The sequence below is a fragment of the Corvus cornix genome, chromosome 4 (assembly GCF_000738735.6).
Source record: "Corvus cornix cornix isolate S_Up_H32 chromosome 4, ASM73873v5, whole genome shotgun sequence".
Lineage (NCBI taxonomy): Eukaryota > Metazoa > Chordata > Aves > Passeriformes > Corvidae > Corvus > Corvus cornix.
Window position 1 is genome coordinate 348735 of NC_046334.1, and position 27699 is coordinate 376433.

The 27699-nt window shown below is 46.7% G+C and overlaps 1 long non-coding RNA gene across 4 annotated transcripts in view; it reads right to left on the bottom strand.

Moving 5' to 3' along the window:
• The window catches only part of LOC104698258, a 225759-nt gene that overhangs the window by 153599 nt on the left and 44461 nt on the right, over positions 1–27699 (bottom strand). For 2 of the 4 annotated variants that reach the window (XR_002043234.2, XR_005601735.1), the window contains exons 3-4: positions 19996–20243; positions 19210–19323 (exon numbers count right to left, since the gene is read on the bottom strand). This is a non-coding gene — a long non-coding RNA (uncharacterized LOC104698258). Of the gene's footprint in view, positions 1–19209; positions 19327–19995; positions 20244–22421; positions 22520–27699 lie in introns of those variants that run through there. The other 2 variants (XR_753273.2, XR_005601736.1) reach the window with 2 other exon arrangements.

Here is a 27699-nt window from a genome sequence, read left to right on the forward strand (position 1 = left end):
GTAGCCAGGGAACTCCCCCATCAAGGCTTAAGTGACCAACTGGGAAACAACTTCTACTTGCAAATTGTTACAAGGGACCTTAAGTGGAGACTCAAATCCATCCCCATCCCAGTGCATACCATTCCTTTTGCGTGGCTACATGGAAACACAACCTAGCTAACGGGCACACAATATGGGAGATGCCAGAGCATCCCTCTGATTTACAGGATGGCTAATGAGCACATCCAACGAAGGCTTGTTGTCTCCCATAAAACCAGACGGATGTAAGCACTGATTACAAGCAATTAACTCCATGCAGCACTAAATAACTTCCCATCATTACCGTAGTTTCTTTCCCACCCCATTAGAAGTACACGGGCAAATACATGATATGTAAAAAATACATATGCAGCCGAGGAACTTGGTACTCCAAAGCCACCTCTACCACATCGGGTAGCCTGCAGGTGACAAGCCTTTTCTTGTACTCATCCTGATATCACAGCAGCCATGTAAACACCACAGTAAAAAACCATTGCTTACAGCAACCTGAGACATATCACTTGAGTCATCACCAAAACAACCACAAGGTCTGAAAAACAGAGATGGAATACTTGAATACTGACTTGAAATACTGACTTGAATACTTGAAAATATCCCAAGGACACAGCCCAGGGAATTTAGGTCCTGTCTGCTCAGAGAAGACAGACAGGAAGCCTCGCTAGAGGCATCTCAGGTATTCCCTAGGGCCACCAATCATTTGTGCCCGTTTTATAAATAAGAGATTCAGAAGGAGAAAAGCAGTTAATGAACTAGGGCTCCAGGTGAATGTTTCAGGACAAGAGCTCCTAGGTATGAACTCTGCTTAGTAGCCCAAAGCACTTAGAGCCATGAGCAGGAGAGGTGATGACTCAGCAGCACCCCTGGGCTACAGCAGAAATCAGGCTGACATAAAGCAGCACCATCAACCCTTACCTATAAAGGCATTGCTAGAATGACAAGCACCTCAGAGACCTAGGCCCCAAAACCAGCAAAAAAACTTACTTCCTTGTTCATTGTCTTTCCCACAGTACTCTGGTCCAGTGCGAGAATTAGCAAGCAGATCAGAGCTACATTCCAGCTGGAACACAACCTAATCTGCAACGGCAATCCAGAGCACACAGTTCAGGAGTCAGTGTGAGAAATTCTGCCATGAACAGTAACCAACCAAACAGCTTTTGGAAGGTGCTTTTCCCCAACTCCAACTGCTGGCATAGTTGGTCTGTACTGAGAACAGCAATCCGTGGGATTTGGGGCGTTTGTAACAAAGGAATTTCCAAAAGCGGTCTGCACTGGCATCTATCTGTTTCTGTTCAATTAACCAACAGTAACACTCACCCAAAGGAACTGTCCTCAACTACATCAACTGTACTAAAAACTATCTTTCTACAATAATTGCATGATCATTTAGCTGAACTTTCACTAAGTTTCTACAGAAGAAGTGTTTGGTACACATTTAAGGCTGCTTAGTTAGTATTCCAAGTGGAGATGGAAGAATTAAACATGATCGTTTCCCCAATTCCTCTCCATCATTTTGCAGACTCTGCCGGTGACCAGTAACCACTTGGAGCCAAACAGCCACTGTTCCAGTCTTATGTCACAGGTACAAGTTTCACAGGACTACTTGGAAAGTCAGGTGTCAGAGCAAAGCCCTCAGTGCTGCTGCTAAAGAGGTCTAGTGAATACCCAGCTTCTGCTCACGGCTGCTCAATAAGCTGCCATCTGCTTCACTGAGGGCCCAGGTTCTGCTTGAACAGCATTACATAAAACCAACCACCATGACATTCCATGGAGTTTTGCTTGGCTGGACCAAAAACCCCTTCAAAACACAGTTGTCCACACACAAAAAGACACTGGACCCTCAGATCACTGGGACCCACCGCCTACACAACAGGCACAAGGAAATGCTGTCCTGAATCAGAGTGCTGTTCCCAGCAGTACCAGCATATCCAGCCCACAACACACCTGGAGCTCCCTGCCAGCAAGGGCTGCGCTGGTGAGATGGTCAGAAGAAGCAGTAGCTGGCAAAATAAAAACCTTTTAGCATAAGGTATTGCTCATTTAAGGTCCAGCCCCCTGTTCAAATGCTTCACCACCCACCCAGGGAATTAATTTCCCCCTTCCATCTAGCTGGGATCGCCCATTGTTCCTTTTGTCCCTCTCACAGTGCACCTCCAGGAGCATTTGGCTCTGCCTTCTCTCATCGTTCCATTTAGCAGCTGCAGACACCAGCAACATCTCTCTCACTCAACATCTCTAGGGTCCCAGATGCCCTTAGGAGCACCCACACCCTGCTTCAGAACTCCCCTCCCAGACTGAACCACTGCAGGGCCCCCAGCCTCCATCCCCACCCTCTGCATTTGCACACTCTCGTACTGTTCTGTCAGTAGAGTGAACAGAAGCTCCTGGCAGAGGCCTGTGGCTGCCTGTCTGCTCCAGCTGCCCAGGCTTGTACAGATGACAGAGAGATAACAAGAGGGTTACCAGGAGAGCTCAGTATTTTTGCAGTGCTGCTCACTACATGGATTTCTGCAAAGTCCCAGGACTGCCTGGGACTGGAAAGAAAATCAAGCCACAGAGAAATGGCTGGGATGGGGGGGGGGGGGGGGGGGGCGGGGTGAGGGAGGGAGGGAGCAAAAAGCTGCCGTGTGGTGGTTTGAAATGAGCAAGATGTTAACTAATTTTACTTTTAATCTTCCCTTTTGCTGCAAAGTGAGCCATTCAGGCATCACATCTTCTGCATTTTCCTTGCCTCTTTCAGAGAAGCATATTGGGGCAGAACTTGCCAGCTGTCTGCCTCCTTCGCCTTCTGCTACCATTATCCTGAGGTACCACCCCACCTTCTGGCCCTCCAGCTTGTGGGGGGGTTGGGAATGGAAGAGGAGGGAGGGAGGACGCGGAACACAGTTACTCTTACAACACACCCATGGTGGGGAAGCCAGAACGAACCAGACAAATACTCCAATAGGACATGGCATAGATGGAGAGCTCTGATTTCTCCAAGCAGAGTTTACACCTGCCTCCATCCATCCCTGCACAGTGAGAGCCCTGCATTGCAGTTTCACTGTCACTGCCTTGCGACTTCATTAACCCTTCCCCATTAAACCCCCCAGTCAGACACAGAGCACGCTGCCCCTGCCCCCACCATGAGAGGATATTCTGATGCCCACGCTCAGCCAAAGCAGTGACTCAAGTTGGATGATGCATTTCACCGCTTGTGGGCTCTGAGCACATCCAGCAGCCTGGCAATCCCAGCCCAAATGCCTCGTGCTGCCTGCAAGTAGGTGTAGCTGTTTGCAAAATACGCAGCACACAGAGCCTGTGTGTGGCAACAGCTCCACAGCCACAGATGGATTTGAGGGATGTGGAGCATGAGCACATCACAGAAATCTCCCATTTTTTCTATACCACTCTACACACTAAGAAGCATGGGAAAAAACAGGAAACAAAAGAGCATTTCTATTTACCCACATGCTCAAATATTCCCCTCTGGTTTGGTTTGTTGTTTTTTTTTTTTTATTTAATCAAACCCTGCAAATCTAGTGTTTCACCTCAGACTATTTTAACCCTTTTGGAGTTACAAGTAAACTGCATTTGAACCACCACCGGTCATGTCCCAGTGGCATAAATGGGCAGCCTTTTTTGAGCAGTAGAACTGCACTAAATCAGACTTTCTGCCCAATCAGGCGGTTAACCTGCCCAGAAATCCAAAATGCTTCATAAACAAATTCAAAGTTAAGAAACCGGGGTTGTGTGCCTTCCCCTAAGTTCATTCGCTCCTCTGCTTTCTCTTGTCACACACCCAGCGCTCATCCAGAACCAACACAGTAAACAGAAATTACTCCATCAATGACTTATGCAGCCAAAGACAACATGTAGGCTTTTGTCTTCTGCTGCTGCTGGTTTTCATACATCCCCTTCTGCCTCCATTCTCCTTGTCTAACCCAAAGTGCCTCATCCCACCCAAAGCTCCCTGGCTCCTGTGTTTTTCTCAGCTGGACACACTGTATGGTCATCAACAGTCCCACCTGACCCAACAAGCCACTCACACCTCTAAGGACACCACCTCACTAAAGCGCTCAACAGCTTCCAGAACTGAGCAGTAGTTAGACCTGCCACAATTTATCTACTCAATCTCATCTAAATCAGGTTTAAAACTTACAGGGAAAAAAACCCAACACACTAACAAGATCAGACAGTTGTAATGTAGAATTCTCATCAAAATTAACAAGGTCATCACACACTGGGGTAATTCTATTCCTTCTGGAAGAAACTGGGGTTTGAATTTCAAGTTCTGAAGTCTCCCCTGATAAAGAATCAGCCTCTCCCATACATCACCAAGCATCTAGCAAAGACCAGGCATGATTTCTGCTGACCAAAACAAGCTTTCCAGCCAGAATTAGCAACAGTCTCCAATACTTCCTTAGTGACAAGGAATGCTTCAAATAAGACTGATGAATCCAAAGAATTACAGCTGAAAGGAAGCTCAAGAGACCTTTCAGCCCACCCTTCTTCAAAGCAGAATTTTCTGCACTTTTAGCTCCTTCATGACATGAGATGGTTCTACATATCTCAAAAGAACTTCTACAGTTTCCGTATTTTGCAGTAGCTTCTGCTGTCAGCTTTGCAAAGTCTGGGTAGGTACCAATATCAGCAAGGCGAAAAGGCCTGTTTTTCCACCCACTCCAGCCATGGGAAGGAGTCTGAACAGAAACTGAGAAACCAACCTATCAGGATCTGAAATATTCCACATTCTAGACTGCAGCTGCTAGGCAAGCCGTAACATCAAATACATCCCAACAGTCATTTAAAAAAGCCTTCTAAGAGTCCACTACACGTTATGAAAGCAACTCATACCTCACTGAACCCACATGCTTTCCAAACTAGGTATTTGTTAGTTCCCGAGTAGTGATAGCTGTCATAAGGTATCAGCTGTGCTTAGCTGTTATCAGTGGTGTCACAACAATGCTGAAAACTAGCAATCTTGCCCAAATTACCAGCCTGAAAAAAACCAGGGTAACACAGAACCACCAAGCAGCAGTCAGAGAAGCAGGTCCTGCGTACCAGCGCTAAACTGGATCACCACCCATCACCCCTGACTGATGGGCAGACAGAGCCATCACCCTTTCCCTCTGCACTGCTCTCTGCTTTGAAATCGACTCTTGAAACAATGTGGCACTGCAAAATAAATGAACTATTACTCTAGTGAGCAGAACTCAGAATTCACACATGGCCATGTTTTAAGTACAGGCTTTTTCTTGTCCATTGAGTATATTGTGCCTTTCTTGTGCTTCTGGTATTTTAACTATTTAGTCATCTAGAAAACACACAGGGGCTCCTTTAATATCAGTCTTCCCTAAATATCACCAGAAGGCAACACCACAAAACTACACACAACTTCACAGGAGCATTTTGGTTTTGTTACATGCCTTCCCAGACACTGCCACATCTGCTTGCTTTCATGGATGATAATGCCACTGAAATCCATGAGGTGGCACCTATTTATACCAACGGATAGCTTGAGTAATGACTAAGTATGGGTTTCCAGAGCTGCAGAACCGGCTCTCTTTATGTCCTGTGAATTCCAGGTATGGAGAGGGCACAAATGGCCAACCCCGCTTGCACATTTTTCTTCACATCAGTGTTTCTAAGCAGCCCAAGCATATGACTGCAGACACACAGGACACCGCAGTTCAGGCAGCAATGTGCCAGCAATAGAACCCATCTCAGGTGTCTGACATGCACAGACAGGTGACCTTTCCCCACACCTGGCCCAAGAGCTCCCCTTTCTCTCCAGCTGCACACAAACAGCTGCTGAGTTACCTCAGCTTCTAGACAAGACTGAGACACTCGCTCCCCTACCAGGCAAGCAGTCATAACCTCTGCAGCCATCCTGCACTTGCAATAGCAGCAATATTAGTAAAAATAGCAACATAGAAAAGAGAGGGTGCTAGGTCAGTGAGAACACAACAGAATAGTCATCCCTCTTGCTTGAGCCTTTTTTCTACTCTTCCATGCAGGTTCTGCCCTTGGCATTTTTTATTTTTCAAACAGCTTATTTTTTTCTCCAGCCTTTTGAGAACAGAAATGCTTTGAACGCTTCACTTCCAAGGCCCTTTATTCTTAACTGCTATTAAGCAAAGCAACCCAGGAGACATTTCTTGCACACAGCGAGTTCTGCAAACGAGAACTGAAGGGTTAGAACTGGCCTGGCTGTGAGGAAAACACCGCTGATGCTAAGGGGGACTGACAACCTCTGGTGTTCCTCTCTTGTTAATCTGATGACAAACTCTTAGAGCAGACAACACAAAATCTTTCTTACGCTGTTAAAATTGGGCTCCCACCAATGAGAAAAATTAAGGACTCTTCATTCCCACTGCAGCAAAAACCATCAATTTTAAGTGCCTGCACAGGGTTTAGGAGTTTCGCATCTGGATTCTACCATTTAAAAACCTGCCTTGTATTTTTCACAGAAAAGACACCATCTATTTAGACATTAACAGAACCTTTGCCATTCCCTTATTTCAGCATGACATACTGTCCCCACCTGAATTCGGTCCCGGTCTTATTATAACTCCAATTTTGTTTCTGAAATAACACGTTCATTCCTAACTGCACCAGCACTCACCAGAAGCTTTTGTACAAGTCATCACATCTCACAGACCTCGGACACCTCATTTGCACACGGAAACACAGAACTGGAAGGCAATCCCTGAAAAGGCATCTAAAATGACAGAAGGATTTTCACTTATGCTTATGAACAGATTTTCAGAAGCAACTACCTATTCCAGGTGTTTCAGTTTCTCCATTTTTCTCTCTAGATAAATATTTAAGGAGCTGGATTTCAAGGCACTCCACTTTAAATCAGTTCTCCCCAGGATGGAATTGCAGCACTTGGTATTTCCGGAAAATCTTGACTAACAAAGAGACTCAATTTCTTGTGAATTAATGATGCTCTGGAGAAAAATAGGTAATCATCCAGATTTGAAGCAGGTTTAATCTGCCTGGTTCACATAGCAGAAACATCTAGTGCAAGCTGCATAAGTAACTCTAACACTTGATATTGCAAGGGAACAAGTTTAGCTGTGGAAAAGGCCACCCTCAAACTCGGCACACAGAAAAAAAACACAGGGAAGCCCCTGTGCCATACCACAGCCCATGTCTTGCTACTGTCCATAGAAACTCCATTCACCTTATACCCGAAGCACTGCTGAACAGAAAGTTACAATGATAGAATAGCACAAACCAGACTTTTCCAAATGCTGCCATCTCGTTACTTCCTTATTGTCTCCAGCACACTGTCTTGCACGCTCCCCTTTAATGCCTCTGCAGGAGTTATTAAATAAATGACTGTGTGCAGTGGCAGTGGCCCATGACACGCAGCTATTCCGCACTCCCGATGCAAATGCAGCGGGATGGATGAAGCTGTCATGCTGCATCCTCAGAAGGGTATTTGTTAGCCTCATTTTGCTGCTGTCATGGGCTGTAGATGTTACTCTGGCCTACCCTCATGCCCACAAGAGTTCGGAAGGCACGACAGGAAAAACTCAGTGGGGAGAGCAGCACAGAAAGTGCTCAGCTTCTCTATACAGCCTTCAGAAGAAACCAAAGACATTTTATTAAAATGTAGAGCAAATGCAGGTTTAGAAACATAAAAGTATATTCAAAAAGGTGTCTCATGCCAGGTTTTGAGGCTGAATTTCCAAGTGCTTTTGCAGTTCCATGATAGAGCTCTCAACATCAGCTGCTCCAGTGCATCTCCAATCCATACTGGTTGTGGACAAAATTAGCATATGAAGGATACAGGGAATGAATAACTACCCCCTAAATGACACCAAGAATGGAAGAGAAGTGCAGCTCAAGAGAAGCTAAGCTGGCTAAGCACCTCCATGCTAGCACCACAGAGCACAGGGACCCATCTGCTATCCACCTTCAGTCAGCTGCTGGACTCTCCATCAGTTCATCCCAGCCATGATTTCTGAGGCAGGTACTTGCGTACTCTTTTAAATGGCTGCGATGCAACCAAAGTTACTTAAGGACAGCCACTAGAAGCTGGCAGCTTTTGACCGGGTAACACAGATAGGACTCAAGTGTCTCTGAGAGAAGCCAGGATTACTCACTGTATTTCTCCTTGTATTCAATCCTCACAAAATACCTACTTTTACACATCCCACTTCCCCCAGTCTGACCCAGTCAGCAGCACCCTAATGATCCACACGCAGACACACACAACCACACCACCATATACACACACACACACGCATCTACAAATTAAAAAAGCCAAAATAACTTTGGCACAACACAAAGAGGTGGTTGTCAACAAAAACAGATGGTCAAAGAATTGGGCAAACACTCAGAGTTCCAGAAATGAAGCTTTTGCTTTCATTCTAAATGCCACACTTCCTTACCCAGCTCCAGACAAGAGGATACATGGAGCCAGTCACAAGCTCGCTTCCTGCCAGGCTTCTCTGTTTTCATGACAAAATTAAGAGTCCACAGATGGAATAACTCAAAGCTAATTTTTACACAGGTTGGTTTTCCCTCTCTCCCTCCTCCCCATGATTCCAAACAACAAGAATAACATATTGTACGAAATTAAAGAAACAACTACAAGGGAGGGGGGAGTAAAGTTGCAGTGAGGTCATTTTGTTGCTATGACTTCAGTATGAAGGGAGTTCTATTTAAATTGAGAAATTATTTGTTTCGCACTGTGCCTCAGGAAGTCTGCTTCAGCTAAAAGCCTGAAAGTATCACACCCCACCATTTCAAGTTCTTGTACTTATTTGCTCCCAGAAATTCAAGGCAGCTATCTAACTCTTGCTCTGGCCTGTGACCCTACTACCACCAACTTAGAACAGTCCAAATTTTCTCCCAGCCCTCTTACTCTCCCTGTTTCCTCCTCTCTCCCAACTCCAGTGGAAGTTGGATTCCCACTCCCACTGAAGTCAACAGAGCCCAGTGGAAAGCAGACAAGGCAAATCCTAGAAGTTGCCTAGAGGATGCCTTGCTCACAGCACAGTATATCCCAGGTACTTGCTGGACACCCTTCTGAAACTGTGGATACAGGGAACCAAGTTCAAAGGAGGAAAACAAAGACAGTATTAAGAAGGAGGAATACCGAGCAAAGAATGTGTTCATCCTTACCTCTTAAATAGGTAAAGTTCAGAGAGATCCCAGGAGCATATTGAATTATTTTTCATTTCTTTCAAATGGGCATTCCCAAGCACTCGGCCAGCACCATGGGTGCTCAAATCTGTGGGCTGCATTAAGGCTGACCACTTCCAAGAGCTGCCACTTGCCAACCAGCACTGTCCTATCAGGCTTCGCGTAACAGCAGAACAAAAAAAACTGTGCTGAAGTGCATCTAAAAATGTAGGTTAAACATGGCTTTGGTGGGACATAGAAAAATGACACATTTTTAACCTGAACACCCAAAGCTTTGAGCAGAAAGAGAATGTCACTGGCCAGTTTAACATTAACTGTTTCCTGGGGGTCAATTTGGTATAAATCCAACATCATTTACAGAAGCTCTGCCCAAATGTTTACGTGTCAAACAGTAAATTTTTTCAGACTGAAATACGACAGCCCAGTGCTGACACTGGACACAGCCCACATAAAGGGCCAGAAGCTGCCATGAATTTTAGTACAAATTACTTGCAACTGATTGATACCAACATTTAAAGCAGCTGAAGAACAACAGTCTATCAGGAGACTTGGCCACCTTCTCTCCAGGCTTCTGTCAGCACTGAGTGCACCGTGTGGACGCAGCAATACGTTTCCATTTACCTCTTCCAAGGAACTACTACTCTGCTCCAGCTGGAAACCACCATGCTGTCACACATGGCTCTGGGCAGTTCACAAGCCCAAGCAGAAGCACTAAGACAGCAACAATTTCCCCTCAGGTGTGAGGAGACTGACTTTGTGAAGACCTTCCTGGCTCTTAAACATTGGATTCAGTCCCTTTTTCCCTGTGTTAGAGAGAATTTGCACATACCCCCTCCTCCCCAGCACACAGCCATTAGAAAGAGCCAGTTTGCCTACACACATCCATTATCTGGATTTTCCCTCCATGAAGTTCCCATTATGGACTGAGCTGAGTGCTCATTAGCCACAGCCAACGCTACAAACGGCCGAGGTCAGCTGACTGAGCGACTGACCTTTCTGAATATCATGCCTCCAAAATAAACTGCACCATCCACACCGTTTGATGTCCTGGTTAATTGGAACCTCTTTTTCCTGCATTTTGTCAAACACAGTAAATGTCATGGCAAATTTTAAGTGACAAGAACTTGGAAGACACATTTAATTTCCCAGTGGCATGCAAAAAACTAATCCAGTTTGCATTACGCTTGTTAGAGCTCATCTCAAAGGTCCAATGCATAACAAGAGTTTGAGGAACGTTCATGTACAGATTAGCTCCTGCCCTCTGACCTCAGCGGGAGCTTAATTTACAATGATGCAAACTCAGCTCCACAGAGCTCCAAAGACAATTGTGGGGAGCTGAAAACTCCTGACCAATACATGGGACTCTGCTCCAGGACGGCTGCTTTACCTCGCCACAGAGCACACGGGAAATCTAAGGATGGGCCAGGTCAGACCCTTCAGGTCACGCTGTATCTCCCTGTGAGGTGCACAGAGGCCGACATGTGCTCCAGCTTGGGCATATTCAGATGCAGCTCAAGAGTTCTGACCCTCACCTTTTCTTCCCGATCTAAGTAACTTCCAGGTATATAAGGGTTGAATACTTTCCTACAGAAAAGTAACTCCAGATGTTGACATGGATTAGAACTCCTATGCTGAATCTTGCATTTTGTGCCTCTAGGAAATACCGGAGTTTCTGAAATACCTTTCTTTATTAAACATGTCTTGTACTAAACCTTCTGTCTTCTATCCTGGATAGAGAAGTCACCTCCTTCCAAACCCACTATACTTGTCACAGTCCAGCGAAGTGAAATAGCAGCTAAAAAATATCCATAGGAAAACAATCTCAGCCCAGAAGATGATATTTAGGCAACTGCTTTTTTTCTATTTCATTAGGTATTTTCCCCACTTTGTAACTTCTACACAGCCTTGGTCAGTTCCCTCCTGAAGCTCCCCATAATTTACTACACCTTCACTTTCAGTATATATAGCTACTTACATAAGCATACACTCAAATGCCAGAGGCAAGTTTTAGGATTAGCTGACTGCTCTTAATATGTTAAATCCCAGTGTACCTTTGTAACACAGAGGAAAGGGGGGAAAAAAAAAAAAAAAAAAAAATCCCAAACGTCCCTAGGAACATTTTACATATTTTAGGCAAGCATTACCACAAGCACCTTCCACAGTTTCAGATAACAGAAAATATGACTCCACATCCATGAAAAATTATCTCCTTACTGGATTTAATGATTTAATGCCTGTTATTTAAGACACTGTTTTCCTTCCTGCTGGCTGCATGATACAAAACCATCACATCATACCCTTTTGCTGGTTTGACAGCACCACAGGGGCAGGGCGCACGCAAGGTTTCACAAAGGACAGGCCACGTCCTATTCTAGGTACAAAAGTCTCACTTAGACATGAGAGAAATTACGACAACTAACAATGGCAGCTCATCCAGACCAACCCAAGACTGCCCATGGCTTCCTTACCTTCCCACAGCCGTGATTAGTGCAGCCTGCTCCTCAGAGATTGGCAGGGTCTGAACAAGTGTTTGGGTAACAAAGAACAAAGAAAGCTGCAGCCATTACACTCACAAAATCCACCAAGAGCACTTTACATGCATGACAGAGCAGGACTCTATGGACAGACCTGGCCACACTTAGTCCCCTGAAGCTCATGGGGCTACAGATCACTTATTCTAGGGAAAAGGCAGCTCATATCAGAAAGGTGAGCAGTGAAAGACCACTGCAAAGCTGGGGACAAAGCCATAACTACAATGTAAGAACAAAGTCTTGAATCAAGCTTTTCAGAGTCGTTTAGGGAATCAGAACATGACACATTTCATTCATGACTAGCTCTATTTATGAACTTTTGCATACTCCCAGAGTCATCCACTAACCCCACTATCCTCCTCTGCCTTGCAGAGACTACCTTGATTTACCACTGCCATGGGTCCAGGATCCTTGGAAGTCAGGGGAAAAGTCATCTGCCCCCCTTCTCTAATGCCCAAAGACCAGAGAGCTTCCTCTGCTTGCTTTCAACAACCAGTGAGCCAGGAGAATTTAGCTAAGTCAGTAAGAAGTCATGGATGTACTTTTAAGAACTCTAAGCTGCCTTGGTTTTACACCATTTCTGCAGCTTCTTTCAGAAGAACATGTGCTGTAGCTCACACCAAAAAACCATCCAGCCCAGCACACTCTGACAGAGGCCAGCAGCACACACCTTGTCAAGGGTCACAAAATAAAGCAGGCCCACAGGGACACTCATTGAGGACACACCCCCAGTCCCTAAAAATGTGCAGCCCTGGGACTAGCTGAGCTCAGGATGGCTTTTCTGTGTTTAATAATTCTCAATGGGTTTCTGTTCCAGGCACTCGGCCAGACTTCACCCCTGCCTGACAAGCCATCACTCAGCCAAGTCAGACCTGTCTGCAAACCTGCACTTGGCTCCCCAGAGCCCTCCCAGCTGCCTCACTGCCCATCCACACCTTCCTCTCCAGCACACAAAATCATCTGCACAGATCAGCACAGACAGCTCATCCGAGGATCCTCTGCCACCAAAACAAAGGTCCCTGTCCCCTCCACATGTAGGAGACAGACAGCAGACGTATGACAGAGAATCCTTCAGTCTTAAGCACAGTTCTGTCACACATTTGGAACCTGCCATGGCGTGGGAAGATTCTGACACAACACGAGTAAGGCAATACCCAGCGCTGTTCCCAACTGTGCTGTCTCACAGTCATCTCAGCTCCTCGCCCAAACTTTTCTGACAAACCTCGTCATTCCTACCCTCACAACTTCCTCCATCTCTCTTCACAGAGCAGTACTGTATCTGAAGAGCTCAACTCCCAAAGGAGCTCTCCAGATTTCAGCATCTTCATTGCTTTGCAAGAAGCTAAAAAGCAAACAGCAAAAGAAATGGGGAGGAGGAGGGCATGTCCAAATCCTCACTGCAAGGTCAGCCACTAATACACCATCAAACTGGTAACAAAGAAACTCACAGTTAACGTGTCCCTTGGGTGACATCATGTACATTCCCTTACATCCCCTCTCCTTCCCCCATCTGTCCCTTTGTCTCTGCACTGACTCCCGACAGGCCAGACCTACTGAGACACATCTGACAAGGCCTGCCCAACGGGGAATGCTGCATGGGAATTTGGTAAACATCCAATGGACACCCTACTGACCCTTCCCCTTGCTCCTTCCCTCCACCTCCACTTGGAAATGGATCTTTATCCTGCTCAGTAAGTGACCTGCACTGGTTGCGTGCATTCTCTGAGCAGCTTAATTACTAATTCTAGGCACTTGGTAGCTGGTCTGTTTCCTTTCCCATAGCAAACGAGGACCCTGCCACGTGACCAGAGACACTGCTTCCAGTGCTAGAACCTGCTTAGCTGGCAGGTAGCCTTCCTGCCCAGGCACCAGGACCAACGCTTCCCAACCACCAGCAGCTGCTCACTCCAACTCTTTCAAGCACTCTTTGCAACACAATTATCCAAAAGCAGCAGAAGGCAACTGAACAGCTTGAAACCTCTGCTCAGACACTTGGCTTGGGATGGAGACTGGCTTTCAGCACCAGCAGCTGAATACATGATCTTGAGCCTCCTGTCCTTCCACACCTTCACCACCCAGCACATGCAGTGCACACCTACCTACAAGCCAGGGCCCTCCAAAGCAAGCCTGGCAGCTCCACATTTTGCATGGCATTAAGACCACCGCCTCTGGCCCACAACAGAGGCACCCTGCTCAGGTGTGATTTACTCAAGTCACTGACCACAGAGGAAGAAAGAATGCCCATATCCTGAAAGAGCAAGGGGTCTACTTCAACTCCTCCATCACACTTCTTCTCTCGGACACCAATAATTAATACTATAAGTTCTACTGATATAATTTAAAACAAGTCCCTTGGAACAATTTCACTTGTTCACTCATTCCTAGGGGGCAACTTATAGGATCACAAACACATGTACTACACAAAAAATTTTAATAAAATACAGTCTGTAAAATATACAAAATGGACTAGGCTACACTGCTCCAGGAGCGTAAGAGCCTCAAGCACTACAGACGCATTAGCTAGAGTCCTTAGCTCTGTCCCCCCCCCAGCCCTTACACCTTTTTCCCTGGCATTTACCTGCTTCCTCCATTCAGACACTGCAGGCTCTGCTGCCCAGCTTGCCATGCACTCTCATTTCCTCCAACATGTGAGCGGCCTGGGCTCTAACCGCTGAACATGCATGCGGATCAATTCACCCTATGCAGACTCCCACTTTCACCTACACATTCCCAACAACATCTTCAGCCACAGCACATTCCAGCAGTTTGCTGCTACAGCAAGAAACTCTGTAGTCTCTGAGAAGCAGCCTAACAGAACACAATCCCATTCATCTCCAGCCATCATGTTTGCTCAGACATCATTTAAGTCTCCTTGCTTCACTCTGCCTCAGGCCCAGATCACATCAAGCAGACCAACCCCAACCAGAAGCACGAGCCCTCTAAAGCCTCAATTAGCCAAGCAGAGGCTTCTGTACGACTGAGGAAGCCTCTCTAATGAGAGCTTTCCTTCCAGCTCTTTGATTAAGCATAGTGGCCAGAACAGCAAAAGTGACAGAAAGGTTCACTGGGGGCCTTACATTTAGCCTGCGTAGGCAGCCAAGCCAACAGCAGCTGACGGAGTATATGAGCACACACTCCATGACTGAGTGAGAGCCCTGGGAACAGGCAGGCAGAGCTCTGCACCACAGCGCGGCCCATTTCTTACAGCAGTTAGCCCAAAAACGCTGCATGCACAGTCCATTGAGCTTTGAGCTCTGTGTGTCACGGATGGTTTATCTGAAAAATGGGAGCAGGACAGAACTGCAGAGCTTTCTTCACTAGCAGGAGCAAAGATGGGAAGGGGAAAGATGTATGCAGAGTAAGGAAAACATCATACCAAAAGTAAAAACGACAAATGAAATACAACTTAGTGAAAGCTTAGCTCTTTACCATAGGACTTTCAGGAGTCAGTATCAAGGGCAGCAGGGGCAAATACACACTGCGCAGGTTCTGAGACCAGAGAGTGGGAGGTTCCTTCATACCAAGACAAATCACAACAGCTCTTCTGGAAGAGAGAAGAGGTGGATGCCCAGGACTCTGTATAGCTCTTGGAATTCCCTTCAAACACCCTAGTGCCATAGCAAGTGCAGCACTGGACAGCGCTTTTGAGTTGAGGCAGTCAGTGGGATACACTGGATACCCAGTTGTCTCTTCTTAAAACAGCCACAAAAAGGCCCCCTGCCTTTATTTCACATTTCTCCACAGACATCAATGAGTTCTCCCACACTTGAGGTGTACAGAGCAGCCCCAATAAGCACTGCCACTTGGAACATGTGCCTCCTTAGTGAATCCAAACTTCAGTACCTCATCCAGCAGAGGCATGAACAACTTAGTTACTCAAGGGAAACACCATTAACAGCTTCCTTTTTCACCAAGCTTCTGGAAGCCAGAGTCCACTGAAATCCATGTAAAGCACAAGGTTTATCTGTAATGTCCTGCAGACAAGCACTGCTACACTTCCCTCTGGAAGCTGTGACTATGTGCAGCAGCCAGAACCAGATGTAGTCAGGCAAATTGCAAAGAGCTAAATGTTCACTGCCAACAGCCACTCCTGTTTCCTTTCAACCATCGATAGCCAGAGGGTTAGCATGTACATCCTGCACCTTTAGAAATGGTCTTAAATCTAACATTTTTGCTGCCTTTGTCCCGTCAGATAGGATAATTTTTTAAGTCATCGACTGCTGTATATTACATATAATTGAAAAAATTATTTCAGATAGCTATTACAATGCTCCAGTGACATTTCTTTCACTTGACCAGCACTATTTGTAACAGCATCCATCCTCCTCAGGATCTGGTGCTGTAGATGTTGTCCTACCCAAACAAATTTCCACAGCGATAGGCAATTGGTCCTGCCTTGATTTTCCCCATCAAACATCACTTAAGGAAGTAAAACTTTCCTCCTTGCTAGGCTCTTCAGTCTTCCCTACAGTTAAGTATGTTACGTATGTTAAAAGATACATCAGCTCTTTCTTCCCAGAGAGAACAGCCACCCCATGCTTTCCTGAAATTACCATACAGATTGCTTATAGAGGGGCTAATATGATTTTCCTTATTTAGAAGCCAACAGCTGTTTAATATCACATGTTCTGTTTAGCCTGGGTTGTGTCAAGCTCGAGGTGCCAAAAGCAGACAGGCTGGCCACAGAAACAAAAGCACGGAGTTCATCCCCAGACCACTGTTTGCAATAGGCAGGCCAGAGCAAGTTAAGACATTAACAACCAAGAATACTTTAACTTCTGGCTAGGAGCTCCTACGGGAACCAAGGCAACAGAGAAGGGTTGCAATCCACAAGGCTCGCCCTCACTGGGAACACTGGCTAGCATGTCTTCGGGAGAACTCAGGCAAGGCCAGCTGGCCGGAAAACAACCCAGCAAGGGTCACAACTTTGCAAAACCATCAAGGAGCCCCTGCAGCTTGTCCCAGGGGTCGCTGGAATCCAGTGCACTGGCACCTCCTTACATGTCTAAAACGAAGCTGGACAACAGACTTAGGGTCAAACATCAGTCCTTAAACCTACACCAAGCTAACAAGGTTAAACAGAGTGTCCTGAATCATCACACAGGAAATCAAACTCCCCTTTTCCCCAGCCTCAAAATTTGTGACCAGAGACACAAAGTTATTAGCCAAGTGATACCAGAGGTGTTTAACCCAACTCCACTCCCTTGGGAGAGGACTCCCCAGCATGCGGCTAACAGATCAGCACAAATTTAAAACAAAACAAAAACCAAACTCTGTAGGTTTGAACAGCCAAGAAAAGCACCTAGAACTTGAAAATAAAGAAGGAAGTGTTTAGGGAACATTTACACGCCATTTCTCTCATGTGCTAGCTAGCTAACATGCCATCTCCCAAACAGGAATGTCTTCCCTTGCCTTTCATTTCTCAAGTCTCTGTGCCCAGATACCAGAGACATCAGTCAGAAAAACGCCCCCTTGTACCACCATGACCTACCTTGGCCCGAGGCACTTCAGAACCCAGTTAAGTGCCTGCTCAGACTAAAACCAGTCCCAGAATTCTTTCTTTCACCACTGCACACACTCTGCAACCCTGCAGGCACAATTCCTAGCAAGCTACAAGGTAAAGGCTCCTCTTGTCTCCCTAGCTCTTAAAGTCCAATAAAAATTATTTACAGCCTCTCCGGGCTATCTGGTTTAATCCTTTCCAGCTCAAGTATGACACTTGCTGGGACACCATTAGGTTTCTTATGGTGCTCTGACTAGCAATCACATCTGTACCTGACTGTCAGGGGACACTCTTGGCTGAGCCAGCCACCCTGGTCTATGCTGAGAGCTCTGAAATTTCTCAATTGAAACATTTGAAAGTTAATGAACCCTTCTAACACAAAGCTCCCACAGCTCGAGAGTTCTTTTATGAGCCCAGCACACGGTGGATGCAAAAGAAAACCTCACTTCAGGCAGACCTCTCATTTCAGAACACACCCAGGCAGAAGGCCAGACTCTCAGGCACAGCAAACAGCAGTCAGGAGCAGAAGGCACCACCCACAGGATAGCTGGGTGGCTCTGCCACGGTGTACTCCAGGCCACAGCCTGCTCAAAATAGGGCTGGCTATAATCACAGGCCCTCACTGGATGAACACGTGGCTGCTGTACACAGCAAAGCACTCTCAACTCACTGAAAACAGTCAAGTCATCAACTCCCAGACGCTGCCCAAAGTGAAACCAATATAAAAAACTCTTAAGAGTCAACTACATAGAAATGTTGTTGTGAGGGGAAAAAAAGACAATCTTTTCAAAGCAATAATTTACTTACGTGCATCTTCATTTGAGCTTCGGTTTCAGGAACACCTTCCTGTTCTGTGGAACTTCAAGCAGTGGGATCTAGAATCAGAGCCCACCCCCTGCACTCCACACAGTTCCACCTCAAGTGCCACGTGACCATTTTTAAGCCCCAAAATCCATCAGTACCCCAGCACACAGAGTCAGACACAGAGAACTGCTGCCGTTTTTACAGGCATTGAACAGGTTCCTCCGTGGAAGGCAAGAACAGGAGGCAGGACCAAGGAAACCCAGTGCCTCTGCTCCAGAAGCACAATCTTCTTCCAGCTTCCACTCATGCTAGCTCACATTCCTCTCTCCAAGTGCTGCACACCTGGCCCCAGTGACACCACCAGGCTCGGGGATACCACTGCATTTAACTGGGAGCATTTGAATGGGGTCCGACTGGTACAGCCACACCCAAGTGCAGGGCAGACTAGGCTATCATTGCCATAGCAGAGAAAGGGTCTGGCTTTTGTCTTTCAGGTTTTGGGTCTCATTTTTTCGCCCCTTGTTTTTTAATTGCTAAGCCTGCAATTGGGGTTGAGCATGGGGAAGGGGGAAGGGAACAGAATCTGGTGAACAGCTGGGGCCTATCACTTTTCATTGCAGGTCTTGGAGAGATGTGGTTGACAGAGTGATGCACAGAGGCTGTCCCAGTTAATGACTTCACCATTCTCCATCATTATCCCCATCATTAGGAAATTAGGAGGACAGAAGGTATTTACTGTAAACCTGCCACCTCCCAAGGAGAGATAAATAGAAACTGATAAATGGGATCTTCTGGTGCTGTTCGTCTATTAACCTTCTGCTTCCCAGTTTAGGCATATGCATGCTATCCTGCCATTAATATCCAGTAATTGGCATAGCAGTGGGCAACACGCTCCTACCTTGAGCGTCAAACATCTCCTGTGCTGCGTGCGAGCGCACGGCCACGCACACCACAGCTCTGCGGCTGGGGCCGGGGAGGGGCTCCCGTGCACTGCTCACACCTCAGCCCTGAGGCTGAGCGAGCAGCCAGACCTGCTGGGTCTGAGCATCAGGCATGGATTTGATGGCAGGAGACTTGGGAGGAGGAGAGGGCACCGTGTGTGCGCATGACCTGCCCTGCATGGAGCCAACAAACCAGCGCATAGGGACAGTGGCCCCACCAGCTGAGCTGCTGTGTCTTCTGTCAGCCTACCTGTAAGTACAGCTTACAGATGCCTCCAGGGATGAGAGTCCCGCTCACTGCAATCTCTCAGCATCCAGCAAAGAAGCATTTTCCTCACCATCTCAAAGCCATGTGTTCTGCAAACTGCTTAAAAAAAAAAAAAGCAAGCTTCTGTGGGTTTGGAATTTATGAACTTACCTTGCTGGTCAAAAGCCAACCAAGGTTTCAGCAAACTGAACTGACACTTCTGCAGCTCCCTCCCCACACGAAGGGCTCTTTGAATGTTCTGACTTCCTTCACCCCCACAGACTGAACCTCTGCAAAGGAACAAGTTCTCAGAGGGACAAACTGAGCCATTTCTTTCCTCAGCAACCCAGCCCTGCAAGGCTGAAGCAAATCCATACTCAGAGACCAGGATTCTACCCCAAATGGAAAGCAGGCCCACTTGCAGGTCAGTCAAACAGCTACAACTCTCTTAATTGTTTCTTCCACATAGATGATTACACCTCTGCTTCGGAAAAACCCTAACCCACTGCTACTTTCCTCTACTACTTGACATCATGAACTGCTTTACTTACCCTACCTCTAGCATTTTCCTTTCAACCAGCATTCTAGTTCCCAATTCACATGGTGTACAGGTGACTACAGCTCAGAGACACCAGCCAAGATTACAGCTGCATTTCTGATGAGGAACAATCAGAACAACTTAACACAAGTCTTAAGACTCCCACATTATTATTATGGCAATACTGATCAACATGTAACCTTCTCCAGAAGTTCAGGTCAAACAGAGGGCCTGTTCTTGCATGTACTAACCTGGCAAGCAGCTCGTCTGCTCTGTGTTGGATGGATGGCTCCAATACCCTGGAAGGCGAGTACTGCAGGCAGGAGTTACGCTTGCTCCTTCCACATGCACTCTCTTGCACACATCAACCCAGTGCAGGAGACCAAAGCCAACGTGACTGTGATGGCAAGTTCTAATGGGAACACCAGTGTTAATTCCCATCTGTCTAAGCAACTGGCAGTGTCCATCAATTACACCAAGAGCCAACTAACAGTTGCAGCTGCAAAATAATAAAACCAGAATTAACATTTCAAGTTCCTGTCATTCACCTGAATTTTTTACAGTTGTAATTAGCAAGCTGCAGAAGCTGTCAACAATCAACATCAGCCAATCTGTCTGCACCAGGAACCCGACTGCCTGCCAGAAATTGTCTTCGACAGGTTTTTTTCTCCCCTTGCTTCCCTCCATTAAAATTTTCCCTTCAACCCCCCCAACACTCTCATCTCTTTTACCACCAGTCACTAGAATTGAACATGTCAAAACAGTGAGAGACAGAATGACTGACACTTAACTGATAAAGTCATAATTATTTCCTTGCTCCAAAGCTCAGTATCAAAACATGCTGCTGTCTCTCTCTCTCTCCAGGCCTCTGTTTCCCTGCCAGTAAAGAAGTAGTGCTGCAGCCCCTGCAGTGACTCTTACCTGAACCCAAACACTCCTTACTTAGAGAGACTAAGATGGTAAAAGAGCCTTTCCAGCTGAAGGCCTGCTCTTTGATGAGCAGGTGCAACTGTTTCCCAATCTTTAGCAGAAGAGCTTGTTACACACTTGACAACATCGGCCGGCTCTCTTTTCTCAGAATCACCCAAGTACCCAGCACTCCCAGGCAATGAATTTCTTTTTTCTGTTGTGCCACACCACACAAACAAGAAACAAACCAAAAACTAACAAAAAAAAAAAAAAATGAAACCAACAAACTGCAAGCATTTGCTCCTTTCAGTGTCAGCCAGAAACCAATTCTTTTTAAAAACCTGAGAGCATGCAAAGCATCATCCTTGGAGACTACTAGCACCTTGAACCAGATGCTGTACTTTCAGGGTAAAGTGAGGTTCTGTTGTTTGTTGGGGGTTTTTCGCAAGTTTTGTTTTTTTCTCTTGCTGGGTTTTGGTTTGTTTGGTTGATTGGGGTTTTAAGTAAACTCTCACATTTTTTAAAGCTATTGATCCTCCTTGAAACCAAGTTGTGGCACAGGTAAGATACATGTCGTTATCAATTAAGAGCTGGCTCTTAACCTCTGCATTCGTAGCAGGTTGGAATAGATTACACATACTGCAACAAGCAGGGACAGCTGTAAAGGCCTGGGGTAGATGGCTCTCACAGGTGCAACCCTTCATGTAATTGCCATCACCTGAACTCAGCGCAGCTGGGGGCGCTCTCGCTCCCTGCAGCACTGCTGTGCTCACCGCCGGCATCGCCACCAAAGGCACCCACCCACCTGGGGCACAGCCGCGGGTAATGTTTAAAACAAAATACTGCTTGGAAGAGAAGCGCTAACAGTGCACTCAACACGCACTCTGCTACCCACCCTCTACTTAATGCATTAATCCATCTGCCAGCTGAGTAACCACAGTGAAAGGATAAAGCTACATCAAAAAACAATGAACAAAAAAACCCCAAGAGCCTCAACAATTCGTATATCCACCAACAAAAAACGCATGAACTACTCCTTTTCTTCACAAAGCACTGCACAATAGGTTTCATATACAACTCAAGAAGGCAGTTGCAAACCTGGTAGACTTAATGTAGGATTAATGTGCTACTACACGTACTTGCTGAGTTACTATCACTAAGTTCCCGTTGTCCTAACAAACAATAACACTGGAATGGAATAGGACACAGGGCGGAAAACCCTTCCCCAGCACTCTTACAGACATAATATTGATAAACTGAACAAATAATGAGAGAAAAATCTAGTTAGCCACATGGAAATATCTGGAGAGCACACCAGAGGAAAAGTTTCTTAGCACAAACCTCACCGGCCTGAAAGCACAACAGGCAAATACAAACAAAAAATGTACTAGTCCAGAAAACGAGACTTAAACCGCTCAGCACAATATTGGGCAGAATTCACCGGCTTTGCAAATGACTCCACGGGACGTAAATCCCTTTTTTCCCAGCTAGACCGTGAGACACGCTTCGAGCGTGGGACAGAGCCTGCAAGCCTCGCACTGCCCTTTGGTCCCAAACCTATCTGCTTCTCAACACAGCAAAAACCTTTTTTCCTCAAACCCAGCCTACGAGCCTGGGGACAGCAGGAAGGGTAAAGGACCATCACTTGGGCTCAAGGAACGGCGACCCGCACTCCCATCCCCAAGGCACCAGCATTCCAGACCAGGCACCCTCGGCAGCCCAAAGTGCCGGGAAGCAACCCCTTCCCAAGCAAGTAAAGCCTTCTTACCGACAAGAACCAGCCGGAGCCCCAGGGATCACGGGATGTGAGGGACCAGACTTTCCCGCCGCGCCCTGAGGGCAGCCGCGCGCACCTGAGGGACCAGACTTTCCCGCCGCGCACCTGAGAGCGCCGCACGCGCCTCGGTTCTAAGGGGGCGCGCGCGGCCACGTGAGGGCCACGTGAGGGCCGCGTGAGGGCCGCGTGAGCGCCCCCAGTCACGAGCCAGGGGCGGCGCCCCCTGCTGGCTACTCCCGGCGCGAACGGCGCCGCCCGCCGGGGCACGGAACGTCCGGATAAAATCCTCAACGCTCTCTCCTCATCCTAATACATGAGACTACAAACGAACTAGCGCACGACAGATTAATTCAGATCAATAAACCAAGTGAGGGCAGTACGAAAACCAACACAAGGGAAGCCTAAGAATTGCCTGAAGGTCTATGGCCTGGATTCACCAATGGAATTAAATAGCGAGACATTACGCATCAAGTAGAAGGCAGTCAGCAAGAAACTACTACATATTTATCCAATATTGTTTTGGCTTCCGATGATAAATTTTAAAGTTGAGGAAATTCCCAGTACCTGCCAATCTTAAAATTTCACTAGTAAAAGAGAGTACAACCATTGTAAAGGGGCATTTTTGTTTTCACAAACAGCATTTCAAATGATTGAAACATTCCTCCTCACACTGCTTATTAAAAAAAAAGAGCACAAGGCATCTGTAAAGTGAACCTGAGAGTGCTGTAAACTAAAATTAAAGTATGGAATATCAGGATCCAGGATAGGCTTCTGCTCCAGGAGCTGAACCAGCCTCTGGCCCTGTGCTTGAGGACAAGCCGCTGGTGACAGGCTGGGTGGGACACGCTCCTACCCTGAGGGCACGGCGTTGCTGCCTTGCACTGTCCATGCTGCCGGAGCATCCAGCCCAGTGAGGTTCTGCACTGGCCTTGGCCAAAAGAACCCTCCCAAAAGGGTTCAGGAAAAGGATTGAGCAAGAAATACAATCATAGAATCACAGAATCACCAAGGGTGGAAGAGACCTGTAAGATCACCAAGTCCAACCATCAACCCAGCACTGTCACTGTAACCCCTAAACCACTAAACCCCATCACCCAGCGCCAGATCCAGATGCTTCTTGAACACCTCCTGGGATGATGACTCCAGCACCTCTCTGGGCAACCTATTCCACCCAAACAGTGAAAAAATCTTTTCTAACACCTAAGCTGAACCTCCCATTTCAACCTCAGGCCATGATAAACACACAAACTGCTTCCACGGCAGAGGTCACCTCCCAAAGGCTGGCGGAGGCACACCAGGCTGACAGCAGCATGGAGTTCCAGCATATAAAGACATTTTCCAGAATGACGCAGGGGCGCGCAGCCCTCGGATGAGCCGCGCCGGGTGCCAGGGGGTGCCGAGTGCGAGCCCTCGGCCCGCGTGTGCCGGGTGCCAGTGGGTCCCGATGGGCCCACGGTGCCGCTTCCGTGCCTGGGGCTGCTGGATCGGTACAGAGGCTCTGGAGCAGAACACTCAGGAGCTAGCGCAGATCCAAAACTTGTGAGAGGAGCAGATGACAGAGGTCAGGGCGTGCCTGGCTCTGCCGGCACCGCGGCGCGAGCCAAGCTGTCCGACTGGCTGCAGGGCGCCCGAGCCAGGCTGTCGCTCTGGCAGCAGCAGGGGTGCCACGGCTGATGGAAAAGGCAGACAGGAGCAGGCATGCCGAGACCAACGGAGTCAAGGGAAGGGATGGACACAGGAGCACCGCGTGCTGTGCAAGCGGTTTGTGTGAGAAGTGTCATCAGCTCTACCAGCTATTTTCACTTCTAAACCCCTAATCTGAAACCTCTGGTTTCAGCTTTCTAATTTAGGGCCCATTCCCTCAAACACAGTGTTTGTCATCTTGGCTTTTTGGTGCTCCCAAGTGCTTTCTCTTTAAAAAGCCCAAGCGAATCCCTGCAGACTATCTGGGGAAAAGAGCAGCACAGGGAGCATCAATCCCAGGCTGGACAAAAACCCCCAAGTCTCACAGCAAAGCAACCCCCTCAGCCAAGGCATTTCTCTGAGCCTTATCTCATCCTGCAGTCTCACCACAAAGGCTGAATTTCCATAGCTGGCATCATATCCTAATTACGTAGATTATGCTTCCTTTGGGTTCACTGCAATTAGACAGCCTTAAATTTTATCAGGAGATTTTTTTTCACCTTAAAAATTATCCAGGATTTTCCCAAAATGACAGAAGTGACAGCACGAATTCCCTCTATTAAAATCATCAGAATTAGGATTGAGACTTGAGCACTAGTGACATATGATGTAGTTTCATCTGTGCATTCCATACATTCCAACGCCCACTGCCTAATCCTGTCCAAATATTAAAAAAAAACCAAAACAAAAACCACCAAGATGTCAATCTCACATGAACTAATATTTCACTTGACCAACGATTTTGTTCTTTAATGCTACAATTAAATAGTTATTCAAAATACCTTTGGAAAAATCATTAGAGTCTTGAAGTCCAGGGATTTGAATAGTCACAAGCTGTACAATCAAGAGGCTTCCTTTTGTACCTTACCTCCTTTGGCCACCTGACAACCAAGCTTCCAGCTAACTTCCATCGTTATCAGAGAAAAGGGGAGGAAGAGGGGTAGAGCCTGGTGCCCCACTGAACTGCACACCAAAACTGCAGTTCCATCAGCTGAGAGCAGGATTTGGTCCTAAACGTTTCTGGGAAACCATAAGGATTCTTAGATTTTTCCATCCCCAAGCAAAGCATTCGATTTTTTTTCTTTTCCTTCCATGTAATTAAATTCTCACCAGTCAAAGAGGGCACAAGAGCAATCTATAGAAGAACAATCCTCAGAAAGAGGATCTGTCGCATAGGCACTCTCTCCTGCACAGCAGCTGGGGTTTAATTGGGTTATTGGAAAGTAAGCATACAAACTAGAGAGATCACATTTCTGATCAAGCATTCAAAACTCTTGTAAATAAGACAACAGTAAATATTTCACATGAAGCATAAACCCATGCCAAGCCATTTCACAAAACAAAACAAAACAGAACAAAAAAGGAAACTGAGCAGACAAGCAAACGTTTCTGTATCCTGGTCTCCTGCCTCAGATACTGTTTCAAGGAATGCTGCTCTTATAGTCCCTGACCTCTTAACAAAGGGCTTGGCCCTGGCTTTCAGTGCTGAATATTATTTCTCTTGGGAATGAGTGATTATGACACTGAAGTGATGGGGAAAATATTTATGACTCAGGAGGGTGACTACGAGAGGGTTTGAAGCATTTTCCCCTTTTCGAACTCTCACGTCCAGTGAAGGAAAACTACAGACCAAGTCTTCTTAAACCCTATGAAGTCTGAAAGAATTGTTTTATCCTTTTCTACTCTGACCAACAGCGAATACACCCTAAGGTGTTCAAGACCCACCCACCACCAAGTACTCATGGCTAATTTAAAAAATCAAGTTGTGTTTAAAATTTTATCGTGACTGTGGAGTGTCTGGAGACCCTGTGTGTGCTGAGCATTATGGGAACATTGCAGACTCCCTCCTCCACAGAAACTTGCCAAAATAGGAATGCCGGAGCAGGGTGAATTTGCCCTGGCTGGTCCTCTTGCCAGTTTGCTTTTCCAAGAGGACAATACACAACTCCTACCTTCCATCTGCTCGTTTGCTGGCTGTCCTACAAGGTACTGCCCAGAAGTTAGAAGATGCACTCCAACTTCCACAGCTGCCTCCACACGGGACAAACCAGCACCAAATGTACTTATTGAAAAATCACATTTTCACTCTTCTGGCTTCCTCAAGGAAGGAGCCAGAGGAAAGGTCCAAGTTCAGCTCTTACCAATCATCTTGGAAGGTTTTCCTATCTAAAGGGGCTAGAAGGAAAGCAAAGCCATGTTTATTGGCACTGTCACCAGTGGACAAGGTCCACATGTCATTGAAGCCATGGCTACACAAGAACAGTTACATCACTTGCTTGACAACACTTGTGATGGCACGACAGGGCTAAACCAGTTTAAACACCTCTCTCAAAAACACAAGGAAATGGAGCCATAGGAAATGATGTTCGAAAAGCCATATTTTTCAGCGAGCAACGGTGTCCTGGAGACTGGGTTGTCAAGCTGAGGGATAAAGCCTTGTCACTGTTTGCCATGGGTCCCTGCAGTGTGCACAGAGTTCAGCTGCACGGTGATGCCAATACCCAGCCATGACACACCTGGAGATATTTACCTCTAATCCTTCCCCGTGTTCCTGCCCTTCGCAGGCCAAGGCAACGCATGTACTTGCACAGTGGCCAGCTCACCAAGTAGAGGATATTCCAGGCAAGTGCCTGTATTCAAACACCTGGGAAGTGGGATTCTGATGGACAATATTTACAACATCTTGCCCCAAGCTGGCACCCAGGTGCCTTGTTCTGGCACACCACCCTTGCAGAGGAAAAGCACTGCAAAGCCTCAGGATGCTTTCCCCCTTTGCCAGGAAAAATGGGGCAACGTGCATTAAGCAACAGTGAAAGGAGTCATTAGAAACAGAGACTGGGGGCTGAAGAGGGAACACTGGGCACCTGCATTTGCACCCATTGCCCACACAGTGAGTGTCACCCAGTCATTCACCCACTGAGCTTCAGCATCTCTTGTTGAAGCTGCCAGCAAGTGTCCCAAAGATGGTAATAGTTTTAGTCAAAATGACTGAGTTCACCAAAAAAAAAATCACCATTTTCTTCACTCTTTCGGTCCCACTGATTATTATGATCAAAGGAACAAAGAAGAGGAAAAAGAAACACGAACCAAAATAACTTCAGCACCAAACCCTTTCAACCCCAAGACCCAGCTCTAAGCTAACGAGCTCCCCAGCATGACTTGCACATTGCCTCAGTCTGAGACTCCAGCCTACAGCCCTGGCAGAGCGTCAGGGAGTTTCTGACACCCTCCTTGTCCAAAGGACCTGCGGCCCAGGTGACTGTGGTGTTTCCTTCACATTTGAATCACGCATAACTCCAGCAGAACCAAGTGCCCTGGACAGTGTTTGTTCAAGGACAACTCACTAGGAATAGTTTGCCTAATTAAATGCACTCCATTCTCCACAGAACAGCAGATCTCTCAGCGCTAGAGAAATTATATCATTTCTTTTCAGTGAGATGGTCATGCTTCTCCAAAAATGTAAATTAATTCCTGCAGGGAAGGAGAGAGAGGTCTGGCCCAAAGAGCGCTATTTGGCATGATCAGCTCTCCTTGCTGTTTCACAGTCATTCCTGCACAAAATCTGATGTGGCAGCTTGTTTGAAAC